Below are 26,932 nucleotides of genomic sequence, written 5' to 3'. Positions count from 1 at the left end.
GCGCGCTCGCCATTAACGCCATTGAGACCATCACCGTTATCGCCACGGGGAAATGTACAGCGCGATGTACCGAGGGGAGGAGTGAATCGGCAGCAAAAAGCGATGCCACGACCAGGCAAGAGAAAAAAACTTTTTCAGCGCAAAACAATCGAAAAAGAGTCCCTTTCCGTTGTCACTCGTGCCCCTCGGCCAATCCATTGGTTTTAAAACCGTTTGGTCGAGCGAGAGAGGAAACGGTAACAACAACAGGGTGGAGGAGGGGACAGGGGGTGAGCGTGTTTCCGGTTTCATCGAAAACACGCCGTTATGACATTATCGCATGATAAAAGGCGTGTACCGGTTTTTACGAGGTTAAAAGCTCAACTGCACGATCAAAACTACACACAGTGCATGGAGTTTTTACAGGAGCTTTACGAGCTTATCGTGTTTTCAAGAAATTAATCTAGCTAACTTCGTTCGCGCCCGCCGTTTTTTCGATTCCGTCGACACGCTCCGCGACAACGTTAGGCGAATTAAGTTAGGCGATAGTGTTTCACGTGTGAACTTGCGGTGAATTTGTCGGCTTAACTCTATTTACCGTGTGCATTAGGTGCATCTACGGTATTAGCTTTCCCCGGCGGTACGGAACAACGATTTAAAGCTGAAATACGTTTTCGTCTTCTTGCGACTTTGGAAAGTTGACCCGAGCTTTTCGAAAATCGGGTCACGAGACCCGGTGGGCGCTCTTTATGAAAGTAAAGCGAGAATTTTCAAAGATAAAGAAGAACGTTAGAACTCACCAATCTAATGCATAACGAGGCGATTTATTAGTTTAGCCGTTTTGTCGGATTTATCGGTTTGATTTCGCGCGAGATTATCGCGATAACGAATCAATTAATGCGGAAGTGTCACCCTACTAATCCTCCCGGATAATATCCCGAGTGCCGAGCACTACACGTTACGTAAGTAGATTCGCGCGTAATTCTACACTCGCGTTTCTCACCGTCGGCTGATGTCGCTTTCGCGAAATTGAATATCGCTCGTACGTGACTCTCCCCTCGGGATCTTCCAACAACTTGGATTGAAGGAAGGATTGTTTCATTGACTGAGAGCTCGCGAAATATCCGTAGTCGTGGAATATCGTTGCTGACATTCGGAATTTCTGGAAATGCGCTGGAAGCTCACTCACTTATTCATCATTTTTCAATTCAGTAATATGACAACTTAAAGGAAACGCGATGTGAGTGCGAATTTATCTTTAGTTTTAGCTGACCGGCGCGTTATATTATGCCAATAGCAATAAAATAGTAAAACTGAAAGTTAAATGTGCAATGCTTCTCTATTCGTCATAATTAATTCAAATCAGAACTAATGAAGCATACAACGAGGTACTTCGATGATGAATTATCGGGACATAAATGATGTAATATTCTCCCAAAATGAAAATAAAAATGAAAGAGTTAAATACATTTTTAAAAGAACTGCTGCAGATTGTACGTGGAATTTTCTCTGGAAAATAGAAGGAACGTTCGCTGTGTTAATTCTCATATTTGCAGTAATAGCAATGAGAAACGATCGAAATGAAGGAAAAATATTTAACTAATCCATCCGTCGTGATTGGTTCGAATCAGAATTAATTAAGTATTAATTGAATAGGATGACATATTTTATGCATAAATTATCAATAATTATCAATATTTTAAAATTAACGACAAAGAGATAGATTTACTAAGTTGTTAATAAAAATTTCGAACAACTTTAATTCAATTTTTATTCTCCGCGCGAAATTTAGGCGGAGGTTATCACGCTCATCGTATCCGCGCCTCTCTTTCTCTCCACTAACCGTGATAATTACTATTATTACGCCATATATTCCAGGAGAAGAAAGGCGCGCTTTATCCACCGCGACGGACCGTTAAATTGGTTCTCAGGTCGTACATCGATGGAAGATTGCCCCGCGATGAAATGCGCGGCACGGAATAAATGGATAGATTTTTACGATAGAAGAAGCATCAGTCTCTCACTGTACCCGTGTTTTTGAAGGGACGTAAATGTTCACGAAGGGGTCGTACCACCGCGCGAAATGCGACCTGCGTTTTCCGTGTGCCGAGGGACCTTTATCCATCGACGGCTTCAACGGATTCAATGCAGAGTGAAGCCGCAAATCCACCAGCGAAGCGACGCACGTCGGAAAACCCGACAGCAAAACCTCCTCGGCAAATTCCTCTGACGCGTCACGAGGATGAAAAAATAACTTGCTTTTGCATAATCCCCGCGCGATCTGCGGAAACACGATCGCGATCGCCATCTCGAAGCATTTCTTCGTTCGCGAGGCCGCGTTTCGAATCGGGATTCAGACACACAGATAATCGTTGCGAGCACAATGTTCAACGGTGGAGGCCTTAGTTTCGATTTGCGCGGACATTTACGGTCGACTGCGAGCTTGTTACGGCGGGAAAATTGCCGTAACGTAATTATAGATCGCCAAGTTATTACCGTCCGAGTGCTCGGTATCGATTGAAGAAGATCGCTGGACTATGATCCGATTTCGAATTCGCGTTCCTCCCTTCCCCCCCCCCCTTTAACTCGTTCTCATTCTCGTTAACACGGTAATGCCAATACCGGTAACGTGCAAATTAACTGGGGAAATTCGCCCTAACGCCCGCGGGGCGCTTCGAGAGCATGATTTCCGTGTTTACGAGCCCGAACAACTTTCGAGCGCTCGTCGACAACCGGTATCGATGGTCCCTGATGGGTACTCGTGATGATTTCCGGCGGAAAACATGGGACGACGGTGTCTGCGACGGAAAAATGTGACATAATCGCGACTCTAAGTTGAAAATGTGCATGACATTTATCGATACGGACGCGGGAAAAAGTGTGGAAAAATATGGAAGACGTCGATTGATTCTGAATAAAAGTGACGAGGCGATCTTTTGAATTTTCACGCGCTCGCTCGTCGAGCGAACACCGTTGTTCCCTCTCGTAAACGCTGCTGAAAAACGGGGGAAATAATTTTAGAACGTCCTCGCGGCTCATTTGCGACTGCAAACCTACACAATATTTTTCCAACGAATCTATTCAATTTCATTAGCGCGTTTCCATTATTTGTGTATTCGCATTATCGGTTGTCCCCCGGGAAATTCCTGAATTACGTCTGCATCTGAATTACGCGCATGAGTAAGCACGATAGAATTTTCATTAAATCATTTAGTTACACTGGATGAAGCAACCGTGACGGGAATGCATTAAAAATGCATGTTATCCTGATATAATCGATCTCGATATAACATCCGTCGTGTATCGACGCTTTATGTAATTCGATATATTATTCATCGTTCCGTAATGATGTTACATCGGAATGATGTTATATCATATGCGAGGAATAGGATAATCGATTCCCTCCTCCCCCTCCTCTCTGTCTAATTATAGAATTAAGTTTACCCATCGCTGCCTCATTAAGTCTTACGGTGGCCGATTCGATTCTTAATATTGCACAAGTTAAGAGTCCCATTCGCAATCTGACAGCTCCATTATTTCTTTCTGCAGCTCCTTTATACCTTTCCACTCGGATCAATACACCGTTCGCTCATCATCGAAATTAGATTGCGCTTTCGCGCGTTCTAATCGCGTTACGTGCCTCGCGCGAAATTCAGCACAACTACTTGCCGCTGATCGATTCCGGCGACCAATGCAATTCTCGATGTAAAAAGTTACAAAGGTCTGAGCGGGAGCGTGAAGCAAAAGCATCTCTAATGAATTACGTGTCGAGAAGATTGATATTAATGTGTGTGTGCAAAAATACATCTCGATAACTTCGTTTTCTATCATCCCAGCTATACTCTTAAAAACAAGGATTATCATACCAAAGGAAGAATATTTACTTTTATATCCTCGATGTTTACTGTATATACTCCTCGATGTGTTTCTTTTCAAATGCAAAGCTTTAATCTTTTAAACCTGCTTTTAAAAGCATCGTCTGAAATATTCTAATAAATATTGATAACAATGATTTAGGTATGGAGCAAGGAGAGTAAGATTAGGCTTTAAAAGGAAAGTCGTAATAAAACAATATCACGTCCTTTTTCCCAAAAGAAGCTCTTCCGTTTGTCAAGAGTGCTCCGCATTTCCGAGCGAGCCTGCACGGGCTGATAACGTTCGCCCAAAGCAACGGCTGCGCTACTCGCAGTCACTTAATTCCTGTCGAATCATAAATTCCGACGGGCGCGTTGACACATTGAATCCGGTTCAATTCGCGTCAAAGGCGAAAAGAATGGGATCAACAGGTGACGAATCGGCCATGGCATAAGCCCGAGGCAAATTAGCGGCTTTGAGAATTTCAAAGCGAAACAGTCGTCGGCTTTTCGACAGCTCGAAACTCAATTGGCGAATCACCGAGCGCGATCCGTTCATCGAATTCACGTAACCTTATCTTCACCAAACGAATTTTCGAATGCAATTCGTTGGTACAGCTAGAAACACGAAGGATCAAACTCAAAATTTGGAAAGAAAATTTTTTTTTAATTTGCAACGCTTAATTTGATCGATTTTCTGTTCAAGTAACTCTTTATCGTACCGTCTGCGGTTCATGTTCCTCATATGCTTTTTCCGTTGCATTATTATATTGTTTACATAAGCCGCTGTTTACAAAAAAAGTAAAATCTTGCACGTTCCTTTGTACGTAAAGATCCTATATCGATCCTGTTTCAATAATGGGCGCGGAAAGTCCCTAGTCTCAAAATATTAGTCCTGACTGTTGCCAAAGAAGCAAGAGCAAACAAGGTTCGTTGATCTCGCTCGTCAAAGTGGCGTCGCAGTACGTTGCGAGTTGGAAAATCGGGTCAAGTGTTTCACAGTTCTGTGCGACCAAGGATCAAGTATACTGATACATTGCTAAAACAACATGGGGGCACATAACTCGATACACGGCAATAGTTTAGGAGATATTTAACAAGTAATACTATACGTATCTACTATAATGCCATAAGAAAAGTTGGGAATTTTTATATTAAAAATTCAAAAGTTCCACGAATGTTTTAACGTTCTTTCAATTTTTCAGTTTTAGCAATCTTTGAATTAAACTAACGAAAAACTGAAACGCTCTTTCTCACTTTTTCGTGAATTTCATGTCGACATGGAATAGGAAAGGAGGTTAAAATAAAAAAAGAAATGATATGTAATAAATAATTATATAATTTCTTATATAATTATATAATTTTATATCGTGAAAAAACGTAAGAGTAAGAGAGAGAGAGGAGAGAGTTACGTACCTGTAAAACGCTGAGCGTTGACAACGGAATTCTCGTGCGTTTTGGGTCGACATCTCGCTAACCTCCTCTCCTCTACATGATAGCGGCGTTTACGCGTCGCCCGGTCTCCTCGCTGTCCAATAAAACACTCCTCCGCACGGAGTGGTTAAAATGGCACATTTCGAAATGGATCTCGTACGACCCGCTTTTGCACTTCCATATTTTGTTGCCGCGCTCCGCCGCCGCCGCCGTCGCCGCCGCCGCTGCCGGAGGAAAAACGCCGCGTCACGCTGCTTTTTTGCTTCCGCCGAGTTTAAAGTCGCGTTAGCGCGCTTTTTCCCCCTCCATGCGCACGTTGCGCGAGATCCGGAAACGCTGACCTGAGATCTTCCGGCAGCAACAGTTGTATAACTCGTAATGACGCAATTTCTGCGTAATGGACGCCGCGATATATCGATATATCGATATATCACTCGTCAATCGCGGACGTTCGCGACAGTTCGCGATCTATTGTAATCTTTCACCGTCGCACTCGCAGGAGTATCAGACAGTTACGAGACTGCGCTGGCCGAGCATGATAAACGACGCGCCGCACGCTCGGAGATCTTCGCCTCGAATTGAAAACTAGGTAAGTCACACGTGTGTGCGCGCGATCACGCAGCGCTCGCTCGGTTCATCGAGCTCGCGCGATTAGTAAATCCCGCAGAAACGTCCATTTTGATCCCGTGGAATGACACTGCTATCTTCATGAGGTACGCACGTCCGCAGAGCGCGCGATTTCAAAGATCTCTCATCCTCCTCGACGATTTGCTCATGGCGATATCATGAGCGGAATTCCGCTTCCGATATATTAATGTCCCTCCAGAGACACCGTTCCTCGTAACATCGACATTATCTCGGCCACGGTACATCCGCTTCAAGTTCCGAGCGGTGCAGATAATACAAGAGGCAAGAGGGTTGATAATAGGAGGGAGACTGGGGACGAAGGCAGAAGGCAGGGGGGAGGCTAACGCTCGATCTTAGCTTCAGTTACTGCCAATCGGAGACAATAAAGCGCGCTCAGGCTTCAGCAGCCAGGAACAGCGTCTAGCAGGAGACGCGATCAGGATATCGAGCGTGCTATTTCCGACCGCGTCCATGATTCAGATATCGGTCCGCCGGACGGCCGACCGGGATGGCCGATTCGACCTTGACTCTGGTCGTTCGCACACTACACCGCGCCGCACATTTTATACATACATGTGCACGGATCCGTCCCGGAAGCGTCTATCCGCGGGATACATCGATCGCACCCGATGGCGACGACGGCGGTGGCGATCGAGGTCGCTGTTTTTCAGGGCGTTCTGTTTTCCTCTTCGAGAGTAAACTCTTCTTGCGGGTCGGGCTGCCGTAACGAAGCAGTCAAGCTGTCAGGAACGTTCTCCAGAATGAATTTTGTGACGCCACGGATCAGCGTGGAGCATACACGGTAATGCCTGCAGTCAAGGTCGGTTCCTATGTATTCGCCAAGTGCCAAAATTAAATGCATCAAGTTGCCTATCGTCTCCGTGTCCATATTAGAATACACCATCTCGTAGGTGACCGAATGCTGAAGGTAACCCAATCTTCGCAAAAGTCCGTAAGCCGTAGGGGCTTCCATCTTGGAGTCAATCTCGTTTCTTTCTGGCCTGCGGGAAGAGTCCGGGTTCGATCGCCGAAGGCTTATTCGCCCTAATTCGGAAGTTCGTCCGGTGCCGGGCGTCCGGCCGCCGCCTCGTCCCGGCGACCTCGAGTGCCACTGATCGTGCGGTGCAACATCCGGTTCGAGTTCGCCGAGCACTCGCGTCACATCGTGGAACCTCGAGGGGGGTTGAGAGAGGAGAGAAAGAGAGAGAGAAATTCCGGAAACGTACTCTCGGGACACCAGGCAGATTAGGCTGACCACAGGCCTGTGCCGAGATCGCTGACGGGATGACGTCACAGCCGTATCATCGATTATGACGCATCATTGTGCATGGTGGGCAGAAAGATCACGCGTGCCCTCGCAACATGATGATCTGCAACAGACAATGAAAGCCAAATTAATTATTAGCTAATTATGAGCTGCCGACGATTCCGGCGCACCAATCCGGTCGCGGGATACTATGCAGCGCGTAACAATAAATTCAAATCCATCAAACTCGAACTGATGCTCCGACAGATATTGTCCGCTAAGAGAGCACTCATTAAATTGACTGCGGACGAATTTATGAAAGTTATGAGTAGGAATCGACGCGATCTACGACAAGCTGATGGAGACCAGTGTTTTATCGCGATCTGCGAATAATAACGGATTTTAATCACAGCCGAGTTTAAATCGAGATATCGTCCGCTGCGACTATATAATAATAAATCCGTCGAGTCCATCGTAAACGCGATTCCCGCTCTGCTAATTGATTCGGATAAACGCGACATTGCAAATGCGCTCGTTGAATTTGTTAGGACGGTTGTAAACGCATTTATGGCACCTATAAGTGAGACTTGATGAGCTTCGTGCACGCGTGCAACTGCGACGGCTAATGAAAGCCCGGGATTGCAAGGCGCGATTAATCCCGGCTTAATTCCACCGAGTCCTCGTGCTCGTTACGTGATAAACTGAAAAATAAATTAATTATAGTGCCAGTTTAAGGGGGGAGCACTGCTTTAGAACGTTGAAAATAAGGTATAATTTTACGAATTTTTTTTGGAGAAACTATACAGCGGATCATTATAAAACTTTTATGCATTTATTAGTACATGTTTAAAGATAAAAAAATTATTTTTTGATTTGAATATATCGTCTGTAGAGGTCGTCCTGGAGGCATCTTAGTGCAGCCGGCATTGTAAATTGGTGAGCATTCTCCTGCTTCCAAATTTCATCCAAATTGAAAAATTGAAATATTTTCTCGTTATTTATGAATTCCCATCGTCGATGAACCTTTAATATTCATAAAAACATTAAGTTAAACAATTATTTTTGCATGAAAAAGTTCAAAAACTTTACCTAAAAATCGTACTTTTGTGTTCTAAGCTCCACCATTTTGGCACTTTTCAACTTTTTTCTTCTCTCTTTGGTTCATCGACGATGGGAATTCATAAATAACGAGAACATATTTAAATTTTTCAGTTTAGACGAAATTTGGAGGCAGGAGAATGCTCACCAATTTGCAATGCCGGCGACGCGGCTGCACTAAGATTTCTCCAGGACGACCTCTACAGACGATATATTCAAATCAAAAAATAATTTTTTTATCTTTAAACATGTACTAATAAATGCATAAAAGTTTTATAATGATCCGCTGTATAGTTTCTCCAAAAACAATTCGTAAAATATACCTTATTTTCAGCGTTCTAAAGCAGGCTCCCCCCTTAAGGACACACTGTCTCATTGAATATATTAAAGAGGCGGATCAAGTATTTGAACGAAGGGCGTTCAAACACGCCCTTAAGCCTTCCTTCTCACGTCGACTATGGTCGTCATTCATGAATAACCAGTAGACTAAATACGAGTTTAAGAAAGTATTCTTTTCTTATAAATCCATTTTGTTTTTACGCTTGAAAAGTTATATCTTTAATAATATCAGTTGAAACAATGGAGTAAGGAACGTGATTCTTATTAATTGTTAAATTGCGTAACGCTAATAATAGTTTATATTGTTTATAATCTCTTCTAATCGATGCTGACGTAGCGAAAGAGTAAAATTCTTGGGACAATTATAAAGAATCGACTTGCGTCATCCGGAACGTCATGATCCGCAACACTAATAGCATCAGCGCTTAATAATGCACGGTCAGGTTTTCGAAGCGCAATCAATTTCAATGTGGCTCTCAAGAGCGAGTCTCGCGTTGCATAAGAGCGCGCGCTAATTATTCGAATTAATTAAAAGAGCAGTTTCCAATTTCTCGTATACGGTACATGAGTAGTCTCATCGGAGTAATAACGATTAATGCAGATCCCAAATCACATCGTTAACATCTGCTAGTGACAAAAAAGCCCCGCCGCTCGCATATCGCCGCGCGAAATAATCATTTATTTCCCACCAAGAAGCGTTTTTACGCGCGCGAAAAATTGGAAAAAAAACCCATGAGCGATCATGACGTCGCGCAGCAAGCGTGTAAACTCGTTAGAGAGATTTCGCGAGTGGCGCGTTCGAGCGCGTTTGTTTTTACGCGACGGGCTCGTATGCACAAGGCATTTATATCATATTTAATGAGAGACGAATGGAAAGCTGGCGCCGCCGCTGCCAAAAGGCAAAAGAAAAACAAACGGGCTCGCAAATTTGCGAATAAAAGCGATTACGCGCGAATATCGCGGCGCGCCGGTAACGAGTAAAGTTTTTCGATTATAAATGTGCACCTGCTGGAATTCAGTGGCTGCGCACGTGCGAGAGAGAGAGAAGGAGAGAGAGAAGATTTCTTTCCCATGAAATATGTATAGTACAGTGCAAACGTATCGCGCGGTGCGGCAGCCCGTATCGTTAACAAATGTATGTACATAATGCACCTACATAGCGTACTACTCCTTTTTCTTTCTTTTTTTACCATAGATTTATTCGAAACCACAGAATTGAGTCGATCTCGCGAGCTCGTATGTCTCGCGACAGGCTCGTCTTCCACCCCCCCCCCCCCCCCCCGAGCGGGTATTATATAAACTTACCCTCGACGTTACCGTACAACCCGAGTAACGTAAAGTTATTAAATTTCAGAAATGGACCGAGAGAGAAATGTGTCGCGGTTTCCATTTCTGAGGACGTGCCACGGAACGAAGGAACATGTCCATATTTCCTCACGCTTTTACACCGAGCCACGAGGGAGACCCTTTAGAAAGGCGGCATCGTAACCTCGTCAGTCACGTGAGCGTTTTTCAATTTCATCAAATTCGATCAATTAGTTCATAAAGCAAGTGTAGACGATACCAAGAAGCCACGCTACGGGGATATTCCATTTAATCCGTCACTTAACTTAACATAAATTACATTAAGGTGGGACTGTGAGCAGTCCACTTAATCCATCATTTACCCTCTAGTCGTCAGTTAACTCTCCTGGGGTTTAAGTAGATTACTTAATCTTCTAGTCGGGCCCCATTTGATAAGGATCCGACGTAATACTATTCCATTAGAGTTAGGGATCTAGTCATCCGCTGGAATAATATTACACACTATATTTCATGTAGAACAAGCTTTCTTACCAGGGGATTAGATCGCGCCGTTCCAGTTAAGGATCCTACACGTTTGTATATTATGTAACGCTAGACTACCACGGGATCTGAATTATTTCTCCCACCCACGAACGACTTGTGACGTCACGTATCTGCGTCGCGGTATCAAGACTGCATCAGATTGCGAGGATCACGCGCCAACCACGTTTATTCGCCGCGATCGTATCATCTTGTGCCACTGAATGAAGCGTAATGAACGAAGTTTTATAATAGATCACGGTGTAATACGTGTGTGACACGCTTATCCGGCGTAGCAATCGAGATACTTCTCTCGCTTCTGGTACGGGAAAACTCGGATGATCGTCGAAATTATGACGAGCGCGCGCGTACACGTGCACAATCGATTGAGATAATGAAAATTACTCAATCACGGACATTTGCGAGAATAATCCTCCAATCGTGCAGTACATCAGGAAGTATGGGAAGTGCTGTGAAGCTTCACCTCACCGAGATTTCCCACCCAATTTCCTTCCGTTGTCGCTGGTCGCCTCTCGCTCATCGGCGGCGATGATGTTAAACGCGCGTGTTTTCCGCGCGGGAGGATTATTCGTCGCGCAAAACCGACCGGCGGAAATAACGGATACCCGTTTATCTCTTTTTGCGCGTGTCGCCATCCGTACCTGTCCGCGTCGACGTAAAAATATCGTTCGCGGGACTCCCCGTCGTATTCCGCGAGCGGGCGTCGCGACGCCGTCCCGGATGATGTACAACGTGTTTAATGAATGCGTTGGGGAAATTCACTTTGTTTATCGAGGAGCTGTACTTTGTGTACCCGACATGACCATTGCGAGCACAACTCGCGCACATAGGGTGCCTTCGAGCGGTGGTGTTTTATTTGTTTTTATCATAATCAGAAGATGGGAATAAAAATTGCAAATTGCAATTGCAATAAAAGTTACACGGACAAATGTGCTGCTTGCTAGTGAATGTGATTACAATGTAATATCAATTTGAGCACGTAGAAGGAGTCAAACTCGCGATTAATGGTGCATGTATTACAATTTCTTATGAATCAACATTAAATAAAAATTGATTTTACATTTGTCATTATTATTATTAGAAGATGATGACGAAAATTGCATTACTATACTGACAAAAGTTTGTTATCGGATAATTGCAATGTATAATAATGTTACTCCAAACATATAAGAAATTAAAAACGTGCTTAATGATGCGTATATTACAATTCTCATCAATTAAAATTAAATAAAAATTAATAAAATAGTCGAACCATTATTTGCTTTTATATCAGAATTGGAAATCGATGATAAAATTTGCATTGTGACAGTAAATATGGCGTAACAATTTCACGACTCGTGGAAATATAAAGTTCACCCCCACATAAAGAATTGTGCACCCGCTCAAAAAATTTAAAAGGAGAATCGACATTTAAGGAACACTGCGACACCGACAAGCGCCGTGGCTACACCGTCCTTTCGTGTCCTACATGTCCGAGCAATGTCATTCGTTTTCCCTTAATGTTCCCCCGCGTCGCCGTTGTCGACGGGAAACTTTGTGCATTACCGAGGGAAGGATATCGATCCCGCGAATTTAGCGGGACTTCGTTAAGAAAACGGGAGCCAATGCCCTGGAAGGGGATTCCGCGAAGGATGTGGTTTCCGACATAATCCTCCTTTAATTGCCCCGTACTCCGGGGTTGGTTCTGGCTCACCGACTGTGTGTGCAGAGCTATCGCGAATCAGAGTTTGTGTCCTTTCGAGATCAACAGCGATTTGCGCGTCGTACGACGACGCTTAATGTCGCAACCCCTGCGTCTCAGCGACGCAGAAATGTCAGATGACACAGGTGGGGTGGTTTTCCGCGTGGGTAATTCACAAGCGCAAGCTCGCGGGAGACGTTGTCACGAAACCGCCTCGGCCTGATGATTGATATCCAATGTCGCGAAGCTTATTGACTTTCTTAGCTAGCAACTTTGCGACATGATTGAACCTCGATCTGAAGCCCACAGGGGTGAGCAAATACGAACACTCCTGTGGAAGAAGTTGGCCTTTCTGTGTGTTACGTTACGCGTTCTCTGCTCAATTGTTTTTTACTTCATCATATTGCACGTTCGATATTATTTATTAATTCGTTCGATATTATTTATTATTTCATCGTATTGTGTTCTCTCCAGATTATTTTTATTCATATTTCGAGGCAAGAAAAAATCTCGTTAAACTCGTGCTTCATAAGTGTCAATATTTGGAATCTTCTTTTACTATTTTTCAGCGAAAAAAATTATGATTCATTCGGAGGATTAACTATCTAACAAACGTAACGGAGCAAACAATAATTGTCAGGCGCGCGCGTTTCTGTCATGTGGTGCACCGTGCACGTGAAATTGTGTAAAAGTGTAAACAATGATATCAAAGACCCGTAACTGCACACAATGCCCGTTGTTTCCCAGATATTAAATTTCCAAAATGCAATACACGGCGCGGTTCGCGCACAAAAGAGGATAGCACTCTAAAATTACCAACAACGGAGCGCGGTGTTGGGATGATTATTGATTTCGTCGCATTATTGTGACCAGTTATTCAACCAGTAGTGCGAGTCAATCATTTTATATAACGTAACCGGCTGGTGAAGCGTTCCAGGTATACAAAGCAACTGTACGATGAATAAACGGCGCAAAATCGAGATATCGAGAAGCGAGGCTGAATAAAAATGTCCATTATTCCGCGCAGCGATCGCGGAGGACTTGTTATCGCATGCGATAACAAATCGGAATGTTACACGAAGCGTAAGCAGCCGCGACGGATGTTATGCTCTCCGCCGCGATCGCGATTGTCGAATTATTAAATAAGCCATTGAATACTAATTATAATGCACTTTCCCTGCAAATTTGCAACGTCTGCATTGTGACGCGGTTGTCAGGACATTCGCGCAAGTAAATTATCCTTGCAATAATCCTAAATGATGAGAGCGATCCGCCACTATCGATTATAATCGATTTTTTAATTATCTCTTATCTTCTTTATCTCGTAACATTTTTAATAACTTCTCATTTCGCAATGCTTAATAGTGGTATTAAGCATTGCGAAATGAGAAGTTATTAAAAATGTTATTAAAAGAAGTTATTAAAAATGGACACGTCGTAATATAAAAATTCGAAAAAATTACATATAAATTAACAACATATCATATATACGTTATAAAAATTAATAAAAAGTAATATAAAAATTAAATGGAAATAAATATATAAATAAATCGAAATAAAAGTTTACCATTTCCTGGCAAAATCTCGTGGCAAAACTGTTCTTCGTCTAATTTAGTAAAGCAATATTCGCTCTAACATAGAACTGTCAGGAATCATGCGCCGGCAACGGGACAAGAAGGAAAGAAAAGAAAAATGTCATTTCTTTCAATTTATGGAAAATATGCGACGTCTAACAACCTGTTAGTGGTGTCGCAAGGTCGCTCGCGATCCGGGCAGACACGTGTCAAAGCCGCGGAGAGAATCCGCGCGGTTGTCGCAGTGCACGGGAAATATTAGTTCCCTGGAGGACCCGCAACGACGCAACAGGACGGATGTTATGTTCCTCACAAGGCAGGACGCGCATACCGAGGATGGACACGACGGGGATGAGCAACCGGGGGGAGAAGAATGCGCTGCCGGTGAAACCACTGCCTCGCATTTCTTCACCCCTCTCCTCCCTCCCGCCCACATCCCTCGGTACTCGTGCAAATCATTTATTAAGCGGACGCAGTCCCGCACCGCACCGGGACGTGCAAGTCTGAAAAGATCGTTCATTCGAGAGGGTCGCTTTTATTGTCGTCGTCTCCTGCTTTATGCACGGTGCAGATTGGCCTCAGCGTGGCCTCACAAGTCCAAGACCGTAAACGAGACCTCTCTGATAATGGCGAAAGTGCCTCGCGCCAGTGAGAGCTCGCGTGGCCCGATACGTCGCATTTGCGTCAATTCCGTTTGCTGAAATCGCGAAGTACGATGTTTGTGAGGGCAGACACGTTGTGTGCGAGAGTGCACATGTTTGTTGACTCGACGCGATATGGAATCTGGTATTTCAGATTCGGAATTGAACGTGGGAGCGGGACATTTTCCATTTTCGCCGTGCGAAATGGATTTTTTATTGACCCAGACACAGATTCCGACACAAGATCCCCCGTCCCGTAACGGCCGCATGTAATCCCGCTCCAATGGAAATCATGAAGCTACTGGCATTTGTTTTTAATTAAAAGCATCAACTTTTAACGATTTGCGGGCCACTGTGTTAGCGAATTTGTTAAGCAACTCCTCCTGCCGATGGAACGTGATATTCATTACATTGTACGTGCGGGAAAAGCAATTAGCTGAGAGATTAAATTATAAAATCCGTAACCCGGCGTTACGATCGAATCCCTTTGATGATAACAAAGATTAAAGACAACGATCGCATTATTTCCAAACACATCGAAATTTCGTTTACTTTAGCGTAAATTGTCCGTAATTAGGTTAAATTAGAATTCCAATTAGCGTTGTGTATTAAACATAATCACGAGTGATTTGTTCCGTTAGCTCTGCGGGCGAGTTTATTTTAAATTTAAAATCTCAGCAAAATCGAAACCGCTGAAATGCGATTACATCCGCGGAATTAATTAATGGAATGTTTCTCGATTGGAAACAAACTGAACAAATTCGGATATAACATTTCGATGTGAGGAGGAGGAGGCGCATCGAGTGACAAAAGTTTTAATTTGCGCTAAGCTTTGAAACATTATCTTAAAGTCTCTATCAAATCAGTTAAAAATGATATGAAAACAACATTTTGTGATTTATCAACTTGCCAACACTTTTCCGCTACAATTTTTACTAATACCAATCTCGACAAGTGGAAACCCGGAAATGCGGTCAGCGATCGTGAATTTTTATTATTAAATATCGAAGCAATCGCCGGTTCCCCGCTCCTCGTCATCTGCGGTTGAGGAAACGTATTCAGTAGCTTCCGATCACGTATTGCACCGACCCGCGGCTACATTGCCAGTCGTGCACGTATATCTATACGTATACCCAATGACCTCATCGCCATCATCGGTATTTCTCTCACATCTGGCTCGCGAGAATGCAGAGGGACGATCTCGCCGGGTTCCCCAAATATTTGCAGGCGAAGCGAACCGCTTAAGTTAAGGCGGAGCGACTGAAGTTGACCGTAACGGTCGCATCCAGCTCAACGGGGTGGCCCAGTTGCCCAAATAAAAAGCGATAAAGATCACGATGTCTATCGGCAGCGCAATGTCTATGTCGCGCGTTTATTTCCGCCTGCCATCGTTTCCCGTTCGCAACGCGCGCGACTATATCCACATTTATGAAATCGACTATGGCGCAGCTGCGCTGCGTTTCGAGAACGATTAGTTTTCCATCGAGCGATTGCATGTGACGTTGCACGTAACGTTTGTAAACATGAATGCCTCACAACATCGAGACAACAAACTAGTCTGGTGTGAGTCGACATCAATAATGCGGATCCGAGGGTAGCCGAGGGTTTAGATGTAGATCTAAACGAGCATCAAACGAGCCAGTCTAGATCTATCAAGGATCCAACATAAATTGGAAAAATACTCATTAAACTCGTGCTTCAGTGTCAATTCTCATCAATGTTTGCAATCTTCTTTTCACTATTTTTACTATTTTTCAGCGAGAAAAAATTGAATTTTGTACCATCTAACAAACGTAACGGAGCAACCAATAATTGTCAGGCGCGCTCTCTGTCATGTGGTGCACGTGAAATTGTGAGATATAAGCGATGATTTTTTACAATATATCGCAAAATCTACATATCGCGATTGTAAAGAAAGAGACGCGGAGAAATGGGTGTACATGACGTTTTCGCGAAATGCACATTTCGTGCCATTACCGTAATATCGGCAATGTGTCCATTGCCAATATCGCGCTCAGCGGTTTTTATAACGTTCCGCAGCCCCGTCGAGCGTCCCAAATTGATGGAATTTTCATATCGATAGGAAACAACACGGTTGCGAGCTTATAAAATTTTAATATCAATAACAGCCGCGACGCCTGACGAGAATTTCAATATCGGCAAAAATGAAACTGCATGCACGCATTTTTACGTTCGCTAAACGAGAAAGAGAAAAAACGAGAAACGACAAGTTCCTTTGCTCCACAGTAAGAGTCCACTCCTCTTTCATTCTGTTGACACATTTTTTTCCCCGGCTAGCTTCGAGGGGTTGCACAAAACCAACCCCTAAATCCATGGAGGACACGGAGTACACGTATAAAGAATTTATCGTGTCCCTCGCTTCGAGCTACTCCGCGACACGTCTGAGGTCTCGCCTGAAGAACAGGGCGAAGGGGGGGAAGAAGGAGGGGAAACGTGCCTTTTCTCCCTGTTGGTCATAGCGCCGTGAAACATTTTCCAGTAGGCCGGCCTCGGGGAAGAGATGCGCCGACACTAAAAATACCCCTAACCGGGCGGCGTCCAATATATCCCCGTCGCTGGATAATTACCGGCTCATTATACAAAACGCCGCGCAGTATTTTCCGATATGTGACGAAAATGGCGCGTTACCGCGACCGTCCACTAGCGCGCGCTTCATCGTCGTCCATCGCATCGTTACGCGACATGAAACGCTGATTTTATTTCGGTTTTGTGAGGTTTTCATGAAGCTTTTATTTTATTCCCGAGTTTTCATTGACGCGAAATGCCCTAAACTAAATTTCAGGAATCAGCAATTCTCTTCGTCGAGTCCACGTCATTCGGATCCCATTAAACAATTTTGAACAAATCGCGTACATAATGGAAGCATGCGAGTGCTGTTCCGCTACCGAGATAGCGACAGAATTGTAGTAGGAAATTGTTATTTTTCAATTAACGGACTAAACAAAACGTGCGTGTCTCGCGTGCGGAATGTCCCCGACATTTCGTGTAGCACGTGTTTGCTCGTTTCCACTACTAACTACGTTCCGCAACTGGAACAATGCAGTTTCGTCAAATCGCGTATTTCGCTTGATATAATCCATTTACTCGTCGAACGTCGGAACGATCCACCGACGATTCTTCGTTCTAATCTCCATATAGTTTTAACGCGATTGCGGAACTTGCAACGTGAAGGTCGAGTATTCCGCCAGAGTTCCGTCAAAGCCGTATAAATCTACGTTGAGCGCTGCGAAATTCCTCGCACATGTGACCTCTTCTACGTTCCGGAATATTTCCCGCACTTGAAATCACGTCCGTGCATTTTTTGCGCGAACGCGAGATTTAAAACGGGGAATTTTACTAAATCTTGCGCTCTCGCGAACGTTAATAGTAGCGATCGGTGACTGCGAGCGATTGAAACCGACGACCGAGTCATCTTACTGTCGCGAGAAAGTCAACACAATCGACGGACTTTAATATCGATACTCAAACAAAAGCTGCAGGAACGAGGGTCGAGAAGGAGGGTGGACAAAGTTACCGTTTTAATCATCCCAAACTGCGCTGGCGGGAGTCGCGATTTGCGATATCGCCGTCGAATCCCATTCTGGAAATCCCGATCGTCGCTTCATTACAAATAAGCGCGACGAAGGCGCATCGCCGAGGCACTTCATTCCGTATTCTGCGCAGGGGCGATAATGCCGGATCAACGTGGCTTCCGGACATATCCTAATAAAGACTCCGATCGGAACTCCGCCACGACCTTGGGACCGTTACATTTAATATCCCCAGACGAAGAGAACAGCTTCCTTTCATTTGAAAAGCCGTCTCGGGCTTTCTTTCCCAACTCAGCAAGCTCTCGTACATTAATTCACGGTTCACCCGTCCCTCCTCCCCGTCCCGAATGATCGATTTTGCCGCGCTCGTAAAGCTGTTTGGGGATTCGGAGCTAAATACCCCCGGGGCATACCGCGCTCATTAATGTAATGACAAAAGTTCGGGGAGATCCACGCGCCCGGAAGAACCTCCTTTCCAAGTTACGAGCTCTTTTACACTTCCGCGTGCAAACCCGGCGAAGCAAGTCATCTGTAATGTTGGTCCTGCATCTCGACTTTATCCGCCGAAACTTGCGCGAGTGCAGAAGGAGTTATGTCTCGGAGTCGAGGCTTTTCCGGAAGTACGTTTCCGTGGACTTTTACTGCTGCTGTTGTTACTCCTTGAAAGGAGCCGGAGCGGGAGATAACGTATTTAGTAAATTTAAAGATACTTGGGAGCAATTTGCTGCTAAACAACACGTATAATCCGCGGACGTGCACGCTGTCCTTCTTATCGTTACCGTTGCTTGCCGGAGAATGTTTTGGGGAAACGTCCTCGGAAGTTAATAGATTTTCTTCTCTTTTTCGCGCTGCGTCTCCTTCTCGTAATCTCGAGTGCTAGAACGTAGTAAATGAGATGCGGACGCTGTTGCCCGCGTTTGCATCTCGTTTCATAAAACATGCAGCCCGCATGCTTATCGTGTGCACAAACGGGAACCCCTTTTTCCATCATAATTTTTTAAGTATGGTTCTCTCGCGAGATTTTCGCGGTCTCAGCGAAATGCGAATTGGTCCTTGCGTCACAACTGCACGGCTGAAATTTAACGCGGTCCGTTTATGACAGAGATGAACGAGTTATCCTGATGCACCGCGAAGAAAATCAGATTAACGAATATCTCGGAAATCTCGCGAATGTCGCCCATGTACGTTAACGCGGTAGGAATTCCTCCCGAGTGATGTCTCGTAACGCTGTCGCAATTTACGAAGAAATTAAATTGCATTATATCAGAGTCAAAGGAAGGCGGGAGAAAGGGAGAGAGATGCAAAGCCGAGAGAGCGGAAATAATCGCAACTACGCAAATTCTCTCCGAGTGAGCCGGTAATCCGCGCGTTTAAATGAAGCAAATTGCATAGTAAATTCTAAACAGCCAAACGAGATAAAAGTCACTCATATTGAGAGAATATTATTCGCTCATAATTTGCACTCTCTCTCTCTTTTTTTCTCTTCCTCGCAACATCCCCAAAACATCGTCCAAGGCACCTCGATCAGCCTCATCTGATCGAATCGCATTAATTTAATCAAAGATTAATGCATTACACGCATGTTGCGCTTTCGATGCGATTCCTTCCCGTGCATTATTGGCGAATGGCCAGGCCATTGTTCCTCTCCATCCGGTACACGCGGCACGCATCCCCCACGATACGTTCTTCCTCGTTTCACCGAGTCGAATTGTTTTGGCATCCGGAATCACATCGTTTAGTCGCTTAATTAATGGGGTATAGGATGGAGATGGTCGATACGCCGAGCGCGTAAGTAATATACCCCCGCTCGACACATTACGGGCCTATCCCGCTATTTAGCATGCACGGGGCGCAGTGAAACCACGCATACCCTGCTCGGCTTGCGTGCGGCATTATTACCCCGCCGCATCCTCTCGTACACGCGTCGTTTCCTCTTTCCCTGTTCCCTCTCCCCTTCCTTCTACCTTTTCTGTTAATCCTCCATGAGCGTTACTCTCGAACGTTACTTCTCGAGTGCGCGCAAACAATTAAATAAATCGCCCTCCCACCACCGCGGGATTTCAATTAAGAAATTAAACGGCTCGCCATTCACTGAGGACGGCTTTACGAGTCATTAGTGCGATCTTTGGAGATTAATTCGCGTAACTTCAAGGGCTAAAGAGCGAGGGGGAGGGCAGCAGACGGGATAACACTATTAATGCCTCCCCCTGCGGCGACCAACGAGCAGCTCGGTGCCCCTAAAATGTGGAAAAACTCACGCACACAGAAGTCGAACTTTTATCGTCCCCGGGAGAATTTTGCACAGTCGACTCCCCCAAGCCAACATAATGCCCTCGCTGTTACGCGTTCAAAGTAATTAACCGACGCGCGACGGTTCGGCCACGGGGGATAATGAAGTTTAACGCGTAATGATCCGCGCGCCGTAAACCGAATATGTGCGCTTGAGTATACTCACCCTCTTGAGAGGGTGGGCGAAGGGGGCCGATCACTAACGTTCGAGTCGCGTCTTCTTCCGGTGTTCTTCCACCTCCGCGGCACGAGGATCCATTGAAGAGGAGCACCGTGCCCCCCGCGGTGCTTGCGGTTCCGGACGACGCGGCCTGAGTCTTCAAGGGCTTATATACCGGTGGCAAAGCAAAGATCTTCAAAAGTACACATGCTCGGGGCGCATTGCCCCGCACTGGGCTGACATTAAACGTCCCGCACGGAGCGGCGACTTGTCCGACCTCCTTTATGAAAAGGAAGACGAGGAAACTAGACACCCTTCGATCTGTATAAAAGAACTTGCTCCTGTAAGTGCACGTAGGACTTCTGTCAGTCTGAATGTATCGTTTCTTTCCGGAGCTGACTCGCCATTTGAATTACTGCGAAGCGCACATGTGCGGCCGCGGTGCGTTTCCGTGTGTCGCGACCTCCGAACGACGCGGTCGTGCTCACCGGTCGTTCCCCCACCGACACAGTTTCCCCGACCGGCGCAGGGGGCCCGTCAGTGACGCGCGACAGTAACGGGGAATGTCGAGGACGCCGACGATGGTGATGACGGTGACGACGATGTTGACGACGACGGCACCATCGGAATCACAGCGGACCGAACGCGACCGGCGCACGGTATCGAACTGACTGAGCAGCAGCCAGCAGTTCTGGCCAGCAGCTCACTCCTCCTCTCGCGGGACGCGCGACGCCGCGCTCGCTATCGCGGCGACGAAGAGAGCGGCGGCGGTGGCGGCGGGAGTCCGTCCCGGGGAAGCCAAAAGCACCAGCGCGCGCGCCAGCAGCACCAGAGAGTAGACCAGATCACCCCTACCTACCCCTTTGCGTACAGAGAAGATGGCGGATGGGGAGCGGGGACGAGAGAGAGAGAGAGGGAAGAAGAGGCTCCCATCGTCACGGACTTTTCCCCCGACTTCGTCCTACATCCGAATTGTCGCCTCTTTCTCTCTTTCTCTCTCTCTTTTACCCCGTTCTCCCCTACCGCCCCCACTTCACTCTTTCGCTCTCTTCGCACTTTCACTGGGACATTCCGCGGAGCGGGATTCAATCCGGACCGGGGCTTGATTGGGTACCCGTGGGAAATGGGACATGCATCAGTGGTCCCGTACGGTCAGCATGCTCCTCTTCGAGGTCCCGTCGTTCTCTCCGAATTGACCGTCAAGTGGATAGCTCTTAGGTACACGGCAGCTTCAGTCCTTTAGGTATACTCCAGCCCTGTCGCGAGATTCGCAAAAATCTCCGGGATTTTCGTTGGGAGGACGCGTTGGTGAACATGCGGCTTATTCAGCTGCCGGACGAGGGAGATAGCGAAATGTTCACGGATTTCTGACCCGTAAAACCAGATGCTTATTTTTCTGAATTATGCTCGCTACGTGTTTACGCTGTATATTATGTGTATCAGTGAACATTTCGGTGGTATTAACGAACATTATGCGAACACCACACTTGTATTGCAAATTTTTTATTTTTTTTAAGGACAATCATTATTTTATGCAAAATAATGTCTCATTATATTACACTTCTACTCGTTCTCGCACTTTGTTTAGTTCTTTGTAATATCAAAAAGAAAATGTATAGTAAAAAGAGTCTGAAATCTTTTTATTATTTATTCTATAATATTTATCAGTGTCTATGGAATTCTAATTGCACCTCAGTTTTATGGAATTATCTCTACCTTTTCATTATTATCTTTATTACTTTTTTCGTAATTTTCAAAAGATTTTGTAATTTTATTTTCGAGCGAGATAAACCCTACGCGTTAATTTCATTAATTCCATGTATGAAAATTACGCGCAAGATCTTTTTCTCCATTTATATAATACTTTTAACCGCGAGTTGTCTGCGAGAACCCACCGCGGATTGAAACAAGAGTTACAAGTCCAACGGAGGCTGCCCCCGACCATGTAAAATCAATAGATGTTGGAAAGTCCAACTGTTAACGTAAGCATGAAGTGTACGAAGAAACCGGATGGTTACTCTCTCTTCACCAATAACCTAGATTACAAACGGGGTAACCAGAGTAAATTTGAGCGGAAGAGAGTGCAGACTTTGCGAGAGTTTGCCAAAGTACACTAGAGTTATGAAGTCTTAATCAAAAGCGTAGAGCACCTTTGCTAAACTGAGGTAACTCAAACTACTAGTTAGTGTTTGAAAATTAAAAGGAACAGCCAGTTCTTCGGGAATGCTCGCTTCGCGACGCTCCATCGTTTCCAACGTAATCACATTACAAAATTACAGATTACATAATAAGTCTGAGAAAATCCGTAAAATCGTTACACCTTAATTTAATTTCTCACAGATTCTCGTCACAGATTCTCATGAAAATTGCGAATGCGAGCATTAAATTTTAGGTAGTCAAAATGCACTCTTACAACTCGGAAGATAAGTATATGTACCCCTCTGACAACAGTCCCTCCATTTACCGGTATTCTTCGACGGATTGAAATCGAATCCAATCTGATTGGACGTCATCGACCGTGCAAGATGAAACGCGGGCGAGCTCCATCGATGCGTGTGATTTATATCTCGAACGGTGGGATTTAAAGGCGAGTGATAACGTTTAAGTAAATCGCGCCGAAGCGATCCGGCAGATGCGAGATGCCTCTCATATCCCCTTCGCACGAGGAATTTCCATCGTCGTTCATCGTCGGGATAAATCTGCATCCTCCGCCGCCATTGTCCCGCCATTGTCGCGAAAGCCGACTTTGACACTCCCCAACATTTGTACCCCCTTACACTCTTGATTTTAAAGTACAATCGTGGATGCTCGGAATGGATTCTGATATTACAGAAAATTATGTTTTAAGCATTGAAATATTTTTTTTATTTTCTTTAAAATAACTTCCGGTTTGTGACCGTCAATATGTATAAGAAGTTTATGTATAATAAAAAAATATTTCTCGTTACGTGAAGTCTTTGTACAAAAGCCTCATCATTTCAGATTTATTATCCTCCTCTTGCTCCGCCCCCGTGAATTATTTCACAGTATATTTGCGGATGTACACATAAATAAATTACGTTCTAGTAATAGCGCAGTATTAATATTACACGCTTGGCAAATCGTGGCCAGCAGCGTAAAACAAGAACTTCGCTAATCATCATTTTCAGACACAAACTAGATAGAAATTATCAATGTTCATGAAATAAACGAGGGAGACGATTTAATTCGTTACGCTCGATGCAATGGCACCGCGGCAAATATAAGCTAAATGCGATATATTAGCATCATTGTGGAGTTAGATGAAATCTAACTTTGATACAGTTGATAAATGTCCCCGTTATCAAATCATCGTTGCAGAATATGAATAAACCCATTGAAATAACAGCCAATTTAAGGCTTAAGTGGCGTGACCGCCTCAAAATGCGACGTTTCACCAAGTCACGAGCCACCTATCTTGGTCCCATGCGCGACAAATTTTTTAACAAAGAACACATTTAAAGGGTTCCTTCACTCTTCTTGTTTGTTTCGTCTCCCATGATCGTCGGCGAATCCTCCGTACCCAGCGAATCCTATTTACCAATTTTTGGGTATTTCACTAATAAAATCTGACGATTGAGTTGAGCCCCATCGACCGTGCGAAGCAATGGAAATGGAATGCGTTCTGAAAACATTGAGAGGGAGTAAGTGTGTAAATGGAAGAGAACGCGTTGGCGAATCACGGCACTCGGAAATAAATCATCGCGAGCTTCTGATCGCAGATAATCGCCTCTCTGTGCGAAACGATTGTCTCGTGAATACTACACGAATAGTTGCCGATATACAAGTACAAAGTTTCGCGTAAATCTTTTTGAGATCAATCGCTTTAAAGTATTAGTCAAAATTCAGTTCTGACACTTCAAAAACTGATAAATGATTTTTTATGAAAAAATGAATTGATGTGTTCAATTTGTATAATTCGATGTGTTTATATTTTTTATTTATTGTTTTATTTATTGTTAAATATTATTAAATTTATATTATTAGATTAATTTTATTTATAACAAGAACAACAAATTTTTTTACAAGCTGTTAGACGAAAAATTAGTTAAAATAGCAGAAATACCTTTATAACAAGAACAACAAGTTTTTTTTTACAAGCTGTTAGGCGAAAAATTAGTTAAAATAGCAGAAATACTTTTATCATGACGCACGCAAGAGAAAATTTCTTGTTTTTCGGTCTTTATATACGCAAAATAATTCAAAGTGGTATTCCATTGGCACATGCGAGAAGACGAAAATTATCATGAAAAATGACTGTTAAGTATATGAAAAAATCAAATATATTTGTAAAAATTAACATGTGGATATATATTTTAAAGATATTTTAAAGATATGGATGCAAATATATCTAATCAAAATATCTAATCAAATATACTAAAGATTTTACGCTAGAGGAACAATCCGCGATGTTCTGCCGTCGATGTACGAAAACGGGCGTTTTCGTTTTCATTTAACTTAGCGCCAGGAGAACCCGCCGTTCATTTCCATTCTCGCGGGTAAACACGTTTTCAAGTTTCGGCCGTTTTCAGGATATCGATGGCCCGGGAGATGCTCGTTAGAGAATGTGTTTTCCACTCATTTCTCGAACGATTGGTGATCGCGTATCTCACTGAGAATTTTTCTCACACGTACGCTAAGTTCGTGGCTGTGACGTTAAAAATTTTCCTTTGCATTATATGGGTCGGAATCGCTACTAAGATTATATAAGGTCGGAGCTGTCTATTGTGCGAGATCTCGGATTAACGAGTCTCTTTGTCCGCCGAAAGAGTATTTCGGATTTGCCCTCGATCCTTATTGTTGCTTATCTTGATATTTAATTGGTTTAGTACAGATTTATTTGAATGTTGATGACGTTTCCAAGTATAGATGAAATTGTTTAATGTAACGATTTATTACATATAATGTATAACAAAATATGTAAACGTACATTTTAAACAAAGAAAATTTTCCAAGTATAAAATAAACTGTGTCGGGATCTATCGAGATCGGATTCAAAGTTGAAAGAATTTTATAATTAAAGTCATTAAAGGAATTGATTTTATCCGGATTTTATGTTGTGCCGAATAAATGTTTGTACATATTTTTGTATTCAGCTCGATGCTCTATTTTTATATTTTTAGTTGTTATAATCCTCAGTATCATTATCATAATCCTTCGCGTCTGCAATTATAACGGCTAAGAATAATAATACAATAATAATAATACACCACACGCAGTCATAAGCATGTGTATGTGCATGCTAGATTACGGGTATACGTGCATGACGTGAATCTATGCGGGAGTTTTTCTGCGGGAATTTCCATACGTATCTCGCAGTTGTAAATTAAAATCTGCAGAAAGCTTTTTACGCATATTTCCGTAATTTTAAAAGTGTTTTAAATCAAGTTTGAATACATACACATATGTTCGTACATACACATATATAGGTACATTAAATTTGAATAATATTACTTTCAATCTTTTAATTAACGCTGGACTAGTAACTAATAACATTACCAGTGATTCATCCATTAACAGTGACTAATCAATGTCACGCGAGAAAATATTATTGACACGTGGAAAATTCTCTTATGTTTGTATCTTTTATTATATATTATAATTATGTAATTTATTTTTTAGAATCGTTGATACACTATTTGTAACACTATTTATTTTATATTTCATTTCGTGTTGGATTAACTTAACGGTAACATTACATTGTTTCGAAAATGTATATAAATTATCTAAAAAGTTTCTTTCTTGTGACATGGGTATCCTTGCACGCTGAGTGTTTTGCGCTATTGATTAAACTTATTTTACAAGCAATAAATTCTAACTTGGATATTTCGGGAGCAACAAATTCGAAAGATGTTCCAGGACGAAATTTAAGCTAGTTTAGAAACTACTTTTACAAAGTAATCTGCACGAGGCATTACATTAATTTCTTTGTCCAGAGTACACAGTGCAAATGTATTATCGTATGTACAAAATTTATGTGCGCTTTCTGCATATAAACGAGTTAAATCGACAGATGTAAACATTCTCACATATGTACGTAACGGTCTACAAAGCCGAATTCATAGATTCATACGCTAATGACGTGATTAGAGCTTTCACGTTGAAACTCATCAAAAAGAGCCAAAAAGAGAATTGAAAAATAAAAGAGAAAGGAAGAAAGAGAGAAAAAGCAAGAGGAAATAAGTAACCCAGAAAAGTAGATAGACAAAAAGAAAGAAAACTAGACACTTCCTCATTTGCACTACTGGCAATAAGAAATCGGAAAGGGGAAAAGTTTTGCGTTTAATTTTCTTCTCAGTACGCAAATGTTTTTGCAGGACGCTCGAAATTTATGATGAAAGAGATAAAGCGTAAAATAATTAAAGTCGACGTTGATCAAGACAAGGAATGGATGAAAGAAAAGTCCCGGCGCGTAGAGTGCAAAAAAGGAGGAAAACACACAATGAACCCCTTGAGCTTTTTCAATAGGAGACTCTCGAAAGGTTAATTACGTCCACCGTGGACAGTCGTACGCTTTTTTAATGCTCAGACGAAAAGTAGAGTCATTGTCAAATTGTTTTACAACCGGACCGCATCTGTTTCAAAAGCGGATGATG

At 43.5% G+C, this 26,932-nt stretch overlaps 1 protein-coding gene across 2 annotated transcripts in view; it reads right to left on the bottom strand.

Annotated features, from left to right (window-relative positions):
• Window positions 1–5,387, bottom strand: part of LOC105277764 (retinal guanylyl cyclase 2) — a 44,415-nt gene extending 39,028 nt beyond the window's left edge. For both annotated transcript variants that reach the window (XM_011336371.3, XM_011336370.3), the window contains exon 1: window positions 5,250–5,387. The gene's annotated coding sequence lies outside the window, so the exon portion shown is untranslated. The remainder of the gene's footprint in view (window positions 1–5,249) is intronic.
• Between the last annotated feature and the right edge of the window lie 21,545 nt (window positions 5,388–26,932).

The sequence above is a fragment of the Ooceraea biroi genome, chromosome 12 (assembly GCF_003672135.1).
Source record: "Ooceraea biroi isolate clonal line C1 chromosome 12, Obir_v5.4, whole genome shotgun sequence".
NCBI lineage: Eukaryota > Metazoa > Arthropoda > Insecta > Hymenoptera > Formicidae > Ooceraea > Ooceraea biroi.
This window is presented reverse-complemented; position numbering and strand designations above follow the sequence as displayed.